The 16835-nt window shown below is 49.1% G+C and overlaps 1 protein-coding gene across 3 annotated transcripts in view; it reads left to right on the top strand.

Moving 5' to 3' along the window:
- The window catches only part of LOC119163544 (Mon2 homolog, regulator of endosome-to-Golgi trafficking), a 295128-nt gene that overhangs the window by 192761 nt on the left and 85532 nt on the right, over positions 1-16835 (top strand). The gene's annotated exons all lie outside the window — the stretch shown is intronic.

Here is a 16835-nt window from a genome sequence, read left to right as displayed (position 1 = left end):
TAGCCGATGTAAATGGCTATGGATCCAGTAGAAAGATGACATGTCGTGGTACGGCGTTGGTTAGCAGGTATCACGTGAACCCCCCCCCCCCCCCACCAAAAAAAAAGCGAAATCGCAAATTACGTTCACCTTTTCAAACATGGTCACGAGCAAGGAAAAGCAAACAAACATGCGGAATCAATGTGACATGTATAGACGTTTAATAGGATTTTGCGAATGCGATATTATTATGGTGACCGATAGCTCCGCGAAAGAAAGAATTTGCTCGGACGACTGCGGAATATTTAAAAGACATTTAAATCACAATAGAAGCATTGTTTCAGATTCTTGCGCCTAGTGGTCCTGTTCGACTGCTATAAACCTTGAGGACTATCAGCAGGATATGCGTTCTTTCCTGATCAAAAAGCTAGAGCTGGTGTGGAATACAGTTTATGAATGCGCGCACGTGTGTCAACTTTCAACCTGCCATGGTGTCTAGTGCTTATCGTGCTCTAATCCTGACCCGCAGGTCGCGGGGTCGAATCCCGGCCGCGGTGGCTGCATTTTTAAACGCGGCAGAAAATGTCCGAGGCCCGCATGCTTAGATTCAGGCGCATCCTAAAGAACCCCAGGTGGTCGAAATTTCCGGAGCCTTCCACTATATTACGGCGTCTCTCATAACCACATCGTGGTTCTGGGACGTTAAGCCTCAACGAATATTATTACAGTTACTAGTGTCTATCTTCAGCGCGACAAGAAACGAACAATTTGTTCAATTTTGAGGGTTTAGCGTCTTTAAACCGCGGCTTTGTTACGAGGGGCGCCGTACAGTGGAGGACTCGAGGAAATTTCGACCGTGCGAGGTTCGTTTAACGTACATCTAAAGTCCATATACACGGGCCTCAATAATTTTCGCCTTCATCAAAAAATGCGGCCGGGATTCGATCCCGCTACCTTCGGGTCATCGGTCGAGCACGTTAACCACTAGAGACCGCCGTGGTCCGTAAGAAAGGGAGAAAATAAATATATATATATATAACGAGACTGTCCACGGTGGTGCTTGGTCCTTCTCTTTCAGTACCGGCTGATTCGCGTGTTTTATTATAACAAACTGCGTCGCATCCTGCCCATCCGCTGCTCAATTAATGCGCTCTTTTCTATACCTTTCAGTTGCGTGGTGTGGCCATTTTTTTTAAACCGTGACCTCTATGGTTTCTCTCTCTCTCTCTTTCTTCGCACGTACGCTTTGCTGTCTTCAAACTCAAGCACCGGTCGGAGGTCAAACACTTCGCCGCAACATTGCTGGCTGTTTTTGCCACACATTCAGACTGGAGTGCTCTTTTTTTTTTTTTTCATTTCTAATACGTATCGCTTCGTATCGCGCGTCGACACACTCGTGCTAAGTTTTAAGCATTCGTGTGTGGGGGATTTCTTATGATTAGTTTTTGTGTCCGTCTGGATGGGTCAGCCACTCGCTTTCGCTTCTTTTCTACGAAGGTATACGATCTTGACCGCGATAGCGCAATCGCTCGAACGAGAACTGTTTCAGTACGCGTCCGTTATTGAACCGCAAATTGATCGGCCGTAATAAATAAAACTCGTTTTTCATCCACCACCTGTCCTTGAACGCAGCATAGACGCTGTTTTTTTTTTTTTCTGGAAAGTTGATGGTGTCGTCGTACTCCCCCCCCCCCCCCCTTTAGTTAGTTCATCCACTTTTTTTTTCTTTCTTTGTCGCTGTCTGCTGTTATTGTGAGTGTAGTCTTTCGAAGGCATACGAGCTGCCTCAGTGCGACGACCGATAAAGAAAACTTCGTCTGTCGCATGTTTATCAAGGCATTCGCGAATGCATGCGTCGTGCTAGGCGTTTACTGCATCCGTTTTGCGCGTGTGCATGTGATTTGCACTCGCTGAAGTGAACGCCGCCGCCGCTGCGGTAGTTTTATTTATGGGAGATTATATTGCGCGCACACGCATACATACGCACCAAAAGTGTGCGTGTGTTGAGGGGGGGTCGTGTAAAAGCTGTATACGTGGCGCTGCTTGACTAACAGTTTTTTTTTTTTTACGAACGTTCAGCCTCACACTTTTCACGTGAACATACATGTGTGTTCAGGTGCGTTTGGTCTTCTAAGTGCCTATCTGACGTCATCACTTCGGGCTCAATTTCTAAACGGATCTATGAGGCGATCGGTACGGCGATTACATTGTGAACTTCGCACAAGCGCCAGAATTCGCCACTGCATGTCGGGAATCGGGACGTCCCGCGCGTGTTCGGCAGTGCAACACTGCAATTGCTACATGCAACAACCACGGCAATGCGTTCACGTCGGGGCGACAAATGAAGCGTGACAACGAGAAACGACCGGTATATATAGCCTCGGCAAGTGATCGGACTAACGTGTCGGAAATGGCCTATCGCCGACTACGAGGCTTATACGATCGAGGGAGCGCCGGTTATCGGAAAAATGGCGCTTACGAGTGCACACACATTTGACTGGCGCACTTTTGAGGGCCGCATTTCTTTAGGAGCACACTGGTGTCGCACGTGCGTCGACGCCACCGAAATCTGAGAGTTAAAAGTAGTTTGGCTTGAAAAGCAAGGCGAACGAGTCGTCGCAGAAGAGGGCGATGAACGCGATGAGAGATTAGTAGAATTGATTTGATTGATTTGTGGGGTTTAACGTCCCAAAACCACCATTTGATTATAAGAGACGCCGTAGTGGAGGGTTCCGGAAATTTTGACCACCTGGGGTTCTTTAACGTGCACCCAAATCTGAGTACACGGGCCTACAACATTTCCGCCTTCATCTGAAATGCAGCCGCCATAGGCGGGATTTGAACCCGCGACCTGCGGGGAAGCAGCCGAGTACCTTAGCCACTAGACCACCGTGGCGGGGCACAGTTTCGACAGACATCGTGGCTTTGTGGTATAGGACACCTGCTCGCCCCGCAGACTGCCTGTGTTCAATCATCACATGGATCCGAAATTTTTTTTATTAATTTTATTAGCATCTTTCTAGATCTTTTTGTCGCGCAGAAAATTACGCTTTTTCGCCCACAACGAACGACACCAACGCCGAAATTTCTTCGCCCCGCCGCGGTGGTCTAGTGGCTGAGGCACTGGGCTGTCGAATCCCGGCTACGGCGGCTGCATTTCCGATAGGGGCGGAAATGCTGTAGGCCCGTGTGCTCAGATTTGGGTGCACGTTAGAGAACCCCACCTGGTCGAAATTTCGGGAGCCTCCCACTACGGCGTCTTTCGTGATCATATGGTGGTTTTGGGACGTTAAACCTCACATATAAATCATATCAATCTTTAACCCTGTCGCGTTAATATTAGCTGGCCGAAGCTGCCTGGACCCCAAACCCGACTCAACGACTCAGCAAGTTTTCACTTCAGGAGTGATTCGCGGATTCGACTTAGCGATGCAGTGTAACAGCCAAAGAAGTAGTAGTTTAGATGCGAACACTCATATCAGTGTCTGTGCCGACGCGAGTGTTTTTTTTTTTTCTGAAATGTGTGGGGCGTGTTAACACCCCTTGTAAAGTCGTTATAGCGCCTCGTGGCGCACGTGTTTCGCGCATACGCCGCATTTTGGGCTCACAATTATCGACCGGTATAGGTGGCGCTGTGCTCGCGAGCGTTTATTACCGCCATTATAATCATTATCATCATCGTAGTTAGCGTGGTAGTGCCGGCAGTGACGCCTGGATGGCGGCACGTGAAAGATTAGGGGCCCTCTTTGGCGCGTGGTGATTGGTGGATGGCACCGCAGGCCGTCTCCAATGGGCCCTCGTGGTGAGTCGGCCGTTGGCGACGCCGCCTTGTGTGTGTGTTCTTACGTCGTTGGGTGTTGTGGAATATTGTGTAAAGCTGTTTTAGCGTGTTGATGACAATTTATGTACATAAGTTCGGCTGGCGACATCGTCGATCTAAAGGTGATGGAATGAATGTCTCGTTTGACTTGGTCTGACCGTGTCGACTGTGTCCGTTCGTTCCGAGAGCGTGGTGCGTCACGTTTGAACCCCACAAACTCAAACGCTCGCATTGCTATCGAATACCGAAATTCCTCTTTTCTTAGTAGGACGCAATGAAAACTCGCCCCTAGCGTAGCAATCGAGTAAATGCGATACTTTCAACTTCGCCGTTCTGTATCTTCAACGACCTAACCGACATTGATACGGTTGAAGCATTCGCGTGAAAGCGGTTCATTCAATATTCAGCAAGTTCTCCATTGGACGATTTACAATCCTATCAATTCGCATTGTGATATACAAAATTAATGAATAAAAACATTCGTTCAACACCTCAAGATTGCGGTGCCCATGCGTGGAATCGTCTTAATTGATTTATTTTTGTATAGACGTGAAAAATAAATTATTAATATTAGTAGTAGTAGTAGTAGTAGTAGTAGTAGTAGTAGACCGCAAGGCATGGCGACTTCCCGCGGGATTGCTCTGAGGGTGACGATATCGGGCAGTGGAGCGTTGCAGTGGATGTCGCCAGCTCGGTCGAGTCGTGACGGAAGTGACGACGGAAAGCGTTGAACGCGGCTACATCCGGGGGAAGGAAGCACAAGTTCCTCCTCACCGTGGTTACACTAGGTATAGGAAACCGCATGTCCTCATGGGTAAAAACGCCACGTTACCGTTGCCACGGATGTGGACGCGACAATTCAGTGCCGAGTAATCCGAGCACTTTTTCGTTTTTTTCCGCAGACTGCAATTCGTGTCGTATCGGCGCAGACCCGTTGCCAGGCGGATGGGTGATGCCCTAAAAACCAGCTCCTTTCCCCCGCCACCCACCCCAACCCGAAATTGAGATGGAGAGGGTGTTTTACAATGAAAATGGGTGTTCTTCAAGGCATTCAACAAGTGGCCACACATCCCCCCTTTCCCCGAAAAAAAATTATCCTGGCTAAGGGCCTGAATCGGCGCAACATCGATTCATAAACGTGCGGCCATTATCGTGGTGGGGTTGATGGGGTGAGGGGGTCGCCGCCTTTGTTAATTCTATAAAGAGACTCTACACAATGAATCGGTTCATATTACGTGGTAAGTTCTGGCGTTGGCGTCCTTGATTGTCAGCAAAAAAATCATATGCGTGACCGAAAAATCGAAAACGCTACAAATAAAACAAATGATAAAAAAATACTGGGTCAGATTGGGGACCGAACCAGGGTCCGATTGGGTATCGAACACGGGTCGTTTCCGTGGCAAGCAAATGTTCTACCACATGGGCATGAGTCTGCGTTTTTATTATTGTTTTACGCTCGTCTACTTGTGAACACATACAAAAAGAACTTCCTCTGCTTGGACGTGCAGTGAAAGAAGCTTTCATGCTTTACAAACACACGCGTCCTTAATACATGCTTCCCAATGCAACACGAAATATTGCAGTAACAGTGCGTGGTACAAGCGCCCAATGCCAGCGGGTGTCGAAACATGCGATTATCAGGATGGCTTCGTGGTTTTGAGTCGGTTACCCTCTACAAAAGGCACACACGGTAGTGCGCCTACGCCCTTAAGGTCACGTAGAGGGTCCATAGCAATTCGAAAAGGTTTCGTGTGCTAAGTGTTTGAAGTATACGTATATGCACTAGGAACAGGACATCGATTTCGTGTTCAACTCCAAAAGGCGATGCTTTAAGGTTCCATAATTTTTTTTTTATAAATGACGCTCGGAGGAGTCTATTGTTAATTTCGTGACCATAAGTCCACTAATAGACGAAAAAATCAAGGTCACGGTTTCATTTTTTTTATTACCTCCGAAATCACCGCGTGTGACGTAACGGACTTCGACGTGTATTTTTTTGTATTTTAGTGACGTTGGCTCAAAAAAATATCCTGAAACTCGATACGTTAAGGCCTCCTCACAGGACAATGTACTTCATTTTTTTATCAATTCGGAACTATACGCGCGACTTTGTGGATGCCCGTCAAAATCATTGACGTCACGGCTTTTGGTAGGGCAACGTCAAGGTAGCGTCGCCACCCGTATTTTTTTTTACGCGCGTTTTCGCAAGCGCCATCCCGCGGTAATACTAAGCAAATTTGTAATTTGCTAATACGCGAAAGATTGCATTTGACTTTACTGTCCCTGAAAGGTTCCATCCATCCATCCACCCATCTATTCATTTACGCATCCATCTTTTCGTCCGTCCGTTCGTCAATCAATCAATCAATCAATCAATCAATCGCCTAAAAACACGCTCGACAGCACTTAGTTTGCCACATTGTGCGCGTTGAAGAACGTGTCGTATCTGGCTTGGTGACGTATGGTGGGGGGGGGGTGAAGAGGGGCGTCGGGATTCATGTTTTTTTCCCCCTGGTACAACTCACCCCGTCACAGCAACAGGTGCCACGAGCCCACCTTTCTAGATCAGGAAGAAAACCCCGGCTGCGTATAGTGCTTACACGTATGACGCGCGTCGTTGCAATCCACTCTGTTTATACTTGTCGTGATCGAGCGGTGACTACATAGCTCCTATAGCCGTGTACTTTTGGCGACGGCGGTGGGAAAAGCCGCGCGTCGTGTCCTACTCGGTATTTCCCCCTTCCTCCGCACCGCGGCTGCCCTATCGCGAAATCCTCGGCAATCGTGAAAGCGCTGCCGCCGTTTGCTTGGGAAGATGCTAAAAAATTGCCCTGCAGCCGCTAAATTTGTGCGACGACGATGAGTGTTTCACCGTTCGCGTGCCATTTCGCGTAAACGCTTTACATAATTGCGCCTTTGCCGCTCACTTTCCTCGTACTCATCCTCTCCCCCTGTCTCGCTCTCTCTTATATGTTCATCGGCCCACGAGGGAGATAATGTTGTGACACGGTGGTCACGGTTCGAGGAAAAAACTAAGAGCGCATTGCGAGCCTTGGGACTGCAGCCGAAAAATGCAGTGTCGGCCCAGCACGCGGTGGTGGCCACTGCATTGTGCGTGTTGTAGCGCACGCAGCAAAACCTGATAGGTAGATCACTAAAGACATGATAGGTAGATCACTAAAGACCATTTGCATTGTGGCTTTATCTCCTCTGGATATATTTTGTTCAACACGTAAAGGTTTGGGAGAAGATCTCGCCTGCAGTTTTCTTGTGGAGTTGGTTTCGTAACTTTCGTGTCGTGTTGAAGGTGTGCGAGGAGGGTGAGAAGGGGGTTGATCGGTGCGCCCCGGTCGGGGAACTGAAGCCTCCGAGATCGGTCCGTCCCTGGGGAGGAAGGAATCGTCTGGTCGCGTCCGTGACGCAACGACAGGCCGTGACGCAATGTTGTCGTCGCGCTCGTTGCGTCAACTTGTTTTTTTGCGGCGAGCCGGCGGCACGTGCGTTCGCTGGCGATGTCGAATGACGCGATCGGCGTGTATGTCACGAACGCTGCCATAAAGCTTGCACGCCGCTATCGCCGCCGCCTGTAACGGCTGCTGCGCGCGTGTAATGTTGCGTCATCCAGATTCCACATCCCCTACCACTACCTCCCCACCCTCAAATGATTCCTTCGTGAATCAATAAAGTTGACTACCTACCTTGCGAAGACCTTGCGTATCCTTCTCTTAACGCGGGCAGGCATAGAGAAACATACTATATAAAGAGTGGCCACTCGAGCCTCCGTTCACGGCCCAGCAAGATAGCTTCTGACCAACCGCTAGATCACTCATCTCTCACTAGATATAATAGCCGCCTCAGGAGGTCAATGAGAACACAAGTTTGGCATCGAGTTTTCGCAAAGAATAAACTTTATTTACTTGGTGCAATTTTCCACATCCGCTTTACAACGCGTCCCACTGAGGACGTTTAATGCTTTACCACAAAAATCGGTAAAGTTTGATTAGAAAGTATTGTTTTTCTCCATTTATTTTGCACAATGGGTACAAATTCATGTGTTTTAGATGTGCTGTAGATGTTTTTCTTTTCGTGTACGGATGTTTTCATTTCGTGTACGGTTTTCCTTTCGTGTAACCTAGCGGTAAAAACACTAGTTTTCGGAGCGTGAGGGGGTACGGGTTCGAATCCCAGCATCGGAAAGAAAAATTATTGTTTTAGTCATGCGAAAGACATTATCGGGTCTGACCGGCCACGCGTGGCGCTGAAAGCAGCACAGTAGCTGGGCCGCAGGGCCCCATACGGAAATGGGGGGGGTCCGCTTTTCACGTATGTTTCTGCATGAAGGAGGTGCGAGCACTTGTTCGGTTCTTGTCGATGCCTTCACGGTTCCTCTTCTGAGCGGTTGGGACCGGTGCGTTTGGGTTTTTGCCGGTTCGTGGATGTGTGTTTCTCCGCATTTAGAGGGAGGGAGGAGCAATCAGAGTGGTTTCACTCCTGTGCAAATGGGAGCTATAGCGAAGCTGTGACTTTATAGTTGGTCTGATATGGTGAAAGCAATGGGCAGTGTTAGAACAGGGTAGACGGAGATTGCGTTGATCGAGTATACGGATACGCCATTTCTTTCACTTGACGAGTCCCCTAAAGGGTAACGTATGAATCATGCGCAGACGTGACAGGCGGTATAGCGCAATTTTTGTGCGCCGTATTCTAAGACTTTCCCCAATATTGCTGCAGTGTTTCTTTTGCGCGTGACTCATGTTACGCAATAAAGGTATACGGTCTCAAACTGAAATCCTTGTTGGGCGGGAGAAACGCCGTCGTTTCTAAAGTGCAGAAAAAAAAAGACAAAACGTTCGTTTCTTGCGTAACTGGCCTTTGTATTTGAGTCTTTATTGATCGCGTCATTCTGTCACGTCGGCGAAATCACGCACCTTTTAGTGCGCCGTGCACGTTGGTATTTACCATCTAGCATCGCTGGATTAGTCGAGTCGATCCGTTTCGCGGGAATTTTCGGTGTACGCATTTTCCGTATGCGGCCGGTATCCGCCAGTACCTATAGACTTATATACATCAATGTAAAAATTGGTACATACCAGAGGGTGCTTGCTTACTCTCGTTCGTATGCACTTGGTGTTTAGTCCGCCGTCGTTGTTTATCGATCACAGTGCTGAGCTGCTGAACCTAAGGTCGCTGGTTCGATCCTGCATGGCAGCGGCGGTTCCATTTAGATGGAGGCGAAGTGTTGTATAGAGAGAGCCCGTTCATTGTGCCATGTCAGCGCGCGTCAGAGTACGCCGGATGGTTGGAGCTTTTGGAGCCCGCCACAACGGCGTATATACCTTGTAATCACATTGTGGTTTCGGCGCTTAAAACCCCGGATATTATCGTTGCGTTCGGTCTTTTCGGTCAACCACGTGATTAAGGAACAAATGAAGCGACGAGCAGTTGATACAGGGCTTATACCTGAACGGGAATCGGCACCGATTACAGATTGGCCATGCCGTCTTCCGTATAATCGCCGTGCCTTAATGTTTTAAAAGAAGGCAAAAGAACGCACGTACGCGTGTGCACTCTTACCCCCGTATTCACAAACGCTCCTCGACTCGACTTTCACCCTCCACTTGACAGAGTTGAGCACTGCGCCACACCTCGGCTCAAAATGACGCTGCGCTGCTCAAGAATCGCAGCAGACTATCGCTGACATGCAGTGACTTTCCATGCCAAGAGACGGCGCTCCCATCGGCTTTCTTAAGTGAAGGTGAAGCGTTGGGTGAAGGGACGTTCTAGAATACGGGGGTTAGACCAACTATGGTTTCGACGCCGCAAAGGGAATTTCGCCGGAACCAGTGTTTTCGACGAGACGGCTCGTGTTGCTCGTGGCATAAACTGCATTCAGCCTCGAGGAAAGTCCCCTTATTGAAACGCCTACTCAAGTAAGATCCTACATTCGACTACTACTCGTTACATCAAAGTCTTCGTGCTTCTCTCTCGCCACAACCCTCTTCTTGGACTCGCCCCCTTTATAGTCGGGTACAACTTTAGACGGTAGTGGCATTTTCCCCTCAAAGGCGGATGCACATGAGCCTCCACCAATAGGCGCACGCTTCAGGTGACGTCACTAGCCGGACGGCCGGTGACCCTGCTGACAGAGAACATGCTGCCTTCGTTGTTTTCAGCTCAGTGCGGCCCCGCCGCGGTGGTCTAGTGGCTAAGGTACTCGGCTGCTGACCTGCAGGGCGCGGGCTCGAATCCCGGCTGCGGCGGCTGCATTTCCGATGGAGGCGGAAATGTTGTAGGCCCGTGTGCTCAGATTTGGGTGCACGTTAAAGAACCCCGGGTGGTCAAAATTTCTGGAGCCCTCCACTACGGCGTCTCTCATAATCATATAGTGGTTTTGAGACGTTAAACCCCACATATCAATCAATCAGCTCAGTGCGTAAACGACCGATCGTTGGCAGCATCAGCAGTGTGGTAAGAAAGCCGACCGGCTAGCTGCCCACTTGAGCACTTTGAGATCGCCAATGCTAATCGGGGAATGGGGCTTCAATTCAGATATACCAGCATGGAAATGTGTTTACATGCCACTTCTCGAATCGAGAATGATGTATGAGTGACGTTGCTTATCGGAATACGCGTTTTAGGAGCAGTCACAATTTTTTTCAAGGGGGACTATTTCTTTAGTCGCGGAGTGAATCTGCTGTTGCACTTTGGTCATTTGGGCGGGGCCTCTCCTGTCGTCTAAATTTGTACCCGACTATAGGCGATTTCCCTTCCCCCCGGACATTATAAGGTACGTCATGGACACAGACGGCTCAGCTGATGTAGTCGTGAAAGAAAGTTATTCATCGTTCTACTACTGTCCGGTAAACATTTGCGATCGATTGTTCTCTGTCACGCTAGCCGAGCATCCTAATTGTATGCGCGGGCACTGTTTTCTGTTGCTAAAGGAATCAAACCTCGCTCTTGTACTTTCATGTTTTTTTTTATATATAATTGAGACGCGTGGCAACGGACCTAACGAGTGTTGCCTATTTACATATATCGTAATGGGGGAAAAGGATGAAGGAAAAATCAACCTTAAATTGACGTAATGTTGGAAGGAAGAAGGAAAGACAGCAAGTATGCCACTCGGGGCGTGGTGCACGTGATGCGGTAGGGAAGGGGGCAACAAAAAAAAAAAAAGGTGCGCCGCGTCTCATCCTGAGAGGGTGACTTCCCCTGTGTGTCTGGGAGTGGTATGGCCGAGCATCCTTTCCGGTGGCACTCACAGCCCCTTTTTTTATTATTTTTTTCCCCGCTTTCGTCGTATATATCGTTTCAAACTCACTTGATGCCAGTGTTGTCTCAGCGGACGTGTACGGACGCACGTGCCCCCCCCCCCCCCTCAGCGTGGCCTTTTCCGTGTTTACCGCCTAGCCCCGTTCCGTCTCGTTATGACGTCACGTCTCGCGCGCGAGGTGACGCGATTAATGAGAGGAAAGAAGAAAAACCGATGGCGTGCAATCGCCACCGACCGCCGTGGTGTGATGGGCGGCGCGTGCAACGATTGCGCGATTCGTCGATCAGAGTGTAGTGCACTCTGATCGCACTCTGATCGTGCTGCACTCTGATCAGAGTGTAGTGCACACTACACTCTGATCGACAATTGCGCAATTCGTCGATCAGAGTGTAGTGCACTCTGATCGCACTCTGATCGTGCTGCACTCTGATCAGAGTGTAGTGCACACTACACTCTGATCGACAATTGCGCAATTAGTCGATCAGAGTGTAGTGCACTCTGATCGCACTCTGATCGTGCTGCACTCTGATCAGAGTGTAGTGCACACTACACTCTGATCGACAATTGCGCAATTAGTCGATCAGAGTGTAGTGCACTCTGATCGCACTCTGATCGCACTCTGATCGTGCACTCTGATCAGAGTGTAGTGCACCAGTGTGTAGTGCACCAGTGTGTAGTGCACCAGAGTGTATTGCACTCTGATCGTACTCTGATCGTGCACTCTGATCAGAGTGTAGTGCACCAGAGTGTAGTGCACACTACACTCTGATTGACAATTGCGCAATTCGTCGATCAGAGTGAAGTGCCACGCTCTGCGCCCTTTCCGTTGCACCACGGCCCCTTAACGAGGAAAAAGGATGCAGGGGGAGGAGGAGGCGGAGGTGGAGAGAGGAGGAAGATGGAAGTGGGAGTGTTTTGGTGCTCGGCTTGCTTCGAAATGCCTCCCTGCGCATGTGTTCGGGAACCTGTTCGGCACCGCCTCTCGACTTGTGTAAGGGTGTTTCGAAGAGAAACAATGTTTCTAGACCGTCAAGTAATCGACGTCCAATGTCGATTACGGCGATCGCTACGTCGCACTGCCCGTGTCTTAGGTTGAACCCTTTGTTTCTCACGATGTTCAACGCGTACGAGGATGTTTGATTTTTTTTTTTTGTCTAACACGGTTCGTGCTTTCCCGTGACGGCGTCCAAGTGTCGTCTATTACTTGCCGTTAAGTTCTACAACAACTTAATGTTCATTGAAAGGGCTGTAATGATGTTCCTACCCGTAATGCCTGGGGTCAATCTACGGTGAATATTAATTAAAATTCTGGGTGTTGCTTACCGGTGTTGCGATGTGAATGTGAGGAACGCGCGGGGTATGGGGTGAGACGCAATAATTTTTGACCGCCTGCTTTTTTTTTGTTTTTTCGACGTGCTATAGGCATGCATACGCCAGCGATTTTGCAGTGACTCAATCGCCTTTTTAAATTCTTTGTCTGATCATGAGAGCTCGGTTGAGGCTTAGGCCTCGTCGTAGTGACGAGTGCCAGACACTTACATTGTAAAGGAAGCCCTTCTTGGTTCTATAGTAATCGTTAGCCAATCTATTTGTAGATTTTCTTAATCCACCTAATAATGAATCAATCAGAAAAGTTACTGTGAAGACACTACTCAGCAATGCCAGTGGACACGAACGCCGTCGGCAACCGCCGAATTGAATATAGCGTGCCTATCGTGCTCTTTTCTATTAATAGGGCTGCGTTCAACTTGCGTCCGATAAATTTCTTCGGCGTAATTTTGCAAGTCCCACAAGGCGAGTGATAGCCCATGCGCTCCCCGATATCGGACGATGGCCATACCCGGCGGCCTCCTGCGAGTTGTCGAACGGCGATGCCAATCGAACACTCCAAAGTGAACAGCCGTGTAACAGGGTAACAACTTTGAGCGCTAATAAACGATGCAGGACGAGAAAGTGAACGCACCCCACAACCGCGCAATCAGCCTGGCTACGTGTGATGACGTAATCAAATCAAGGAAACTTTACCCTCGTATTCGCAAACGCTCCTCGACTCGACTTTCACCCTTCACTTGACAGAGTTGAACACTGCGCCACCACTCGGCTGAAAATGACGCTGCGCTACTCAAGAATCGCAGCAGACTATCGCTGATATGCAGTGACTTGCCGTACCTAGAGATGGCGCTCCCATCGGCTTTCTCAAGTGAAGGCGAAGCGTTGAGTGAAGGGAGGCTCTAGAATACGGGGTTACACTGTAGAAAGGAGCTGACGCAATGAAGCAGCCTTGGTGACTCGTTTTGAAGGCAGTGACAGTCAATCAATAAGCCGTCATCGATAAGTCATGATGAAAGTTTGTCAATTACCCGCAGGTCGCGAGATCTAATCCCGGCTGGCGGCGGCTGCATTTTCGATGTAGGCGAAAATGCTGTTAGGCCCGTGTGCTTCAATTTGGGTGGACGTAAACGAACCCCAGGTGATCGGAATTTTCGGAGCCCTGCACTACGGCGTCTCTCATAATCGTATGGTGGTTTTCGGACATTTCACCGCACATATCAATAAATCAGTTAATCAATCGATCAATCAAAAATTTGCCAATCAATAAGCCGTGATCAAAATTGTGCGGGTCTAACATAACGTTTTTTTTTTACCAGACAACGTATTTTCGGTGCATAACCCTTCGCAGCGCAGTGACGTAACGTGGCGTGATGTCGCAGCTGCGTGCGTTTAGGCAACGCATATAAAGTTCTGCTTGAGGCGCGCATATATAGGCGTCGTGATGGCGAAATCGTGATCCCCTGCTCGTGCCAGCTGCCTGCAGACGTGTTTTCGCAGCTGCGTTTATTTAACTCGCCGGCAATCGAGCGCTCAGTATGCGGCGTTAGCATTGGATCACCGTATACGTTCGCACTGACATGAACGAAACCGCCGCGCCATATTATAGTGGCGCGCGAAGTTTCTGACGTGGCGTTAATAGAGAGTTTTAGTACTGCGGAATGGTGCTACGTACGCATCACGCAAGCGCCTTGCGTTACGTGGCGTCGTTTGCCACTAATCGGCTTTTAGTACGCCGTAGTATCCGCGTACGTAACGAGCGTGAAGCGTGTTGCGCCATCTGGTAGATCGAAATAGAAGCACGTGTTGTTGACAGCCAATGTGAGCCAATCCAAGTGTTTAGCCAGATTATGGCCATATTTTAAGCCACAGAGCCGGTCGGTGTTTGCCTTCGATGCCGCCATTTTTGCAAAACGAAGTCTCGCGCTGTCGCGAACTTGTTCGAGAGCGGCGCGATCAGCTCATACGTACGCACGCACGCATCTCATGCGCGCGTACGTAGCGGCTGCGTACGTAACGCGATACGTGCGAGTTGCGGTCTGCGCATGCGCACTACGCAGAACGTGGCGTCCTTACGTACGCAACGCCGCCACGTACGCAGCGTACGCAGTACTAAAACTCTCTAATGTTGAAGAAGAAGATGTTTAATGAGAAGGAGGAGAGGTCGGCCTTGAAAGCGGGTTTCTGGCCTGCTACTCCACACGGGGGTAAGGGGAAGACGGAAATAAAGAGGAGAGTGTGATGAGGGGTGATTGTGGTATAGCACAATGAGTCACTGCACACAATGTCTCGTTTGGTGTAGTACACGCACAAAAAGTCTCTACATTATCAGATTCTCTAAAGACGTGAATCTAGAGACCTGTCTTGCTTAGAAATGTGAGCGGGCCCTTTAAACTGCGTTGAGCGTGATCCACACGTTCCCAAGCACCCAAAAGTTTCTCTTCAGAAAAGGGTCGGCCGGCATTCTAGCTCATCTGTGAGGCACTTGAGAGATTGTCTTTCAACTGCGTATATAAAGGGCACACGCACAGGATGTGAATAATAGTTTCTGGCGTGTTACACAAGTTGCAGTAGGAATTTCGTTCTTGTCCTATCATGCATAAGTATCTGTGCTCAGATTTGGGTGCACGTTAAAGAACCCCAGGTGGTCGAAATTTCCGGAGCCCTCCACTACGGCGTCTCTCATAATCATATGGTGGTTTTGGGACGTTAAACCCCACATATCAATCAATCAATGCAGAAGTATCGTCGCGTGTATGCAACACCCAGCCGCAGTCTGTGTAGGGCGTTAATGTGATCTGCACACCTGTGTTAGGTATCCGCGTGACTTTTGTCCAAACGCATAGACGTGTTACATTTAGCGACTTTTAACGATTTTACTGTCGCATTAAATCTTCCCATACGCGTGCGTTCGCCGATTTCCGGGGATGATTTCAACGGCTAAGTCACGCGGTTACGGTCGCACGTCACGCGTTGACTTTCGGAAAAAAGAGTTGATAACCCTACGACGTATACATGAGTCACAGGTGGATATGCCGAGTTCCGACATGGCCGAAAGTGCAGGTCTCAATCGTCTTCGCAGACATTTGGCGCTGTTTAATAGATAAGGGCAGGTCACGTACGTCGAATTCCGCCAATGTCCTATCGTGGAAGTTGGCATGAGTCGCGCGTGCATTATTTCCTTAACGATAATTATTCGCGAATCACAGGTCGGGTCACGTTTAACCGACTTCCCGACGATGTTTTGCTGCCGAAAGAGCCGAGGGCCATATGCGTTGCTGTGTCTGTAACTCAAGTGTGTATCACTTGTTGTCAGCCTTTCTGTAGTTAGCCTTTCAACAGTGTCGCCGAGTCAGCGAAAATGCCTTGTTTGTTTATAAGTGACACACGGCCACAGAGTTAAACTCTTGTTTCTCTTCCACTCGCTCGAGGTGGAGTGCTTCCGGGTTTCCGAATAATAAAAAAAGAAGAGTCTTATAAACAATACTAATCCATAGTTCATACACAAGTTAAAAGTTGTCTTGAATACGTTGATACTAGAGCATACCTGAAGGGCCGACTGCCTGTAAAGATAAATAATGAAAATTATTCGTATAAGCGTGTTGTAAAAACTGGTGGTTTTGTGGCGACTCTGGTGAGACAGCTCAGATCGTCGCGGCATCTGGCGGAGAGAATCTCAACCACGCGCTCTTTTTGACGTGGCCTCCGGGATCTGTTTCGGCAGCGCGACGAAGCACCGAGTTAACGCAAAAAGAATAGACCGGGGCAGGGTACACGGACGATGGGCATTCCACTACGATACACCTGAGTGTGGACTGTAAAAGTATCCCGCATTTCTATAGAGCACAGCTGTTAGGTGTCCGTTAACGTGAAGAGTGGCGTCGCCGGTGTTGGCTAAAGCCGTCGATGTAACCGACAGAAGAAGCGAGGACGAAATAGCGAACACAAAGTCTGTCGATATCACGAGCCACTGGTCTTCTTCCTCCGCCAGGCGCGCTGGCCAATCGGTCGGTGCTCGCGCGCGTTCTGGCACGTGCAGTCCGGCTGGCTTCGCTTGTCTTCGTGCGGTTTTGCCTGGGGAGCTATTGTCGCGGTGTCCACTTAGCGGATATGTCCATCTTCACTGTTGTCTCTCTATTTGCTCAGTATACTCGATAACGACTGGTGTAAAAATTCATGGCAGCAATAATATTGTATAAGTTCATTACATCGATATTCGCCATACCATACCCATCACAGGCGCAGATTCGCTGGCTTCCATATCTTCACAGTAACGAAAGAGACCGCAACATTTTTTAGGGGCGAAGCTCCTTAAGACGTGGGCTGTGCGTCCCCTGTATGTAGCCACCTCTCGTTTAGTTCTTGCAGTGTTCACTGGATGGCGGTACTTGTAGCTGACGATGAAAATATGCAAGATGTTATAAACTAGAC

Source organism: Rhipicephalus microplus, unplaced genomic scaffold, assembly GCF_043290135.1.
Source record: "Rhipicephalus microplus isolate Deutch F79 unplaced genomic scaffold, USDA_Rmic scaffold_123, whole genome shotgun sequence".
In the NCBI taxonomy this organism is placed as follows: Eukaryota; Metazoa; Arthropoda; class Arachnida; order Ixodida; family Ixodidae; genus Rhipicephalus; species Rhipicephalus microplus.
Note: the sequence above shows the minus strand (reverse complement) of the source record. Positions and strands in the feature narration are given on the sequence as shown.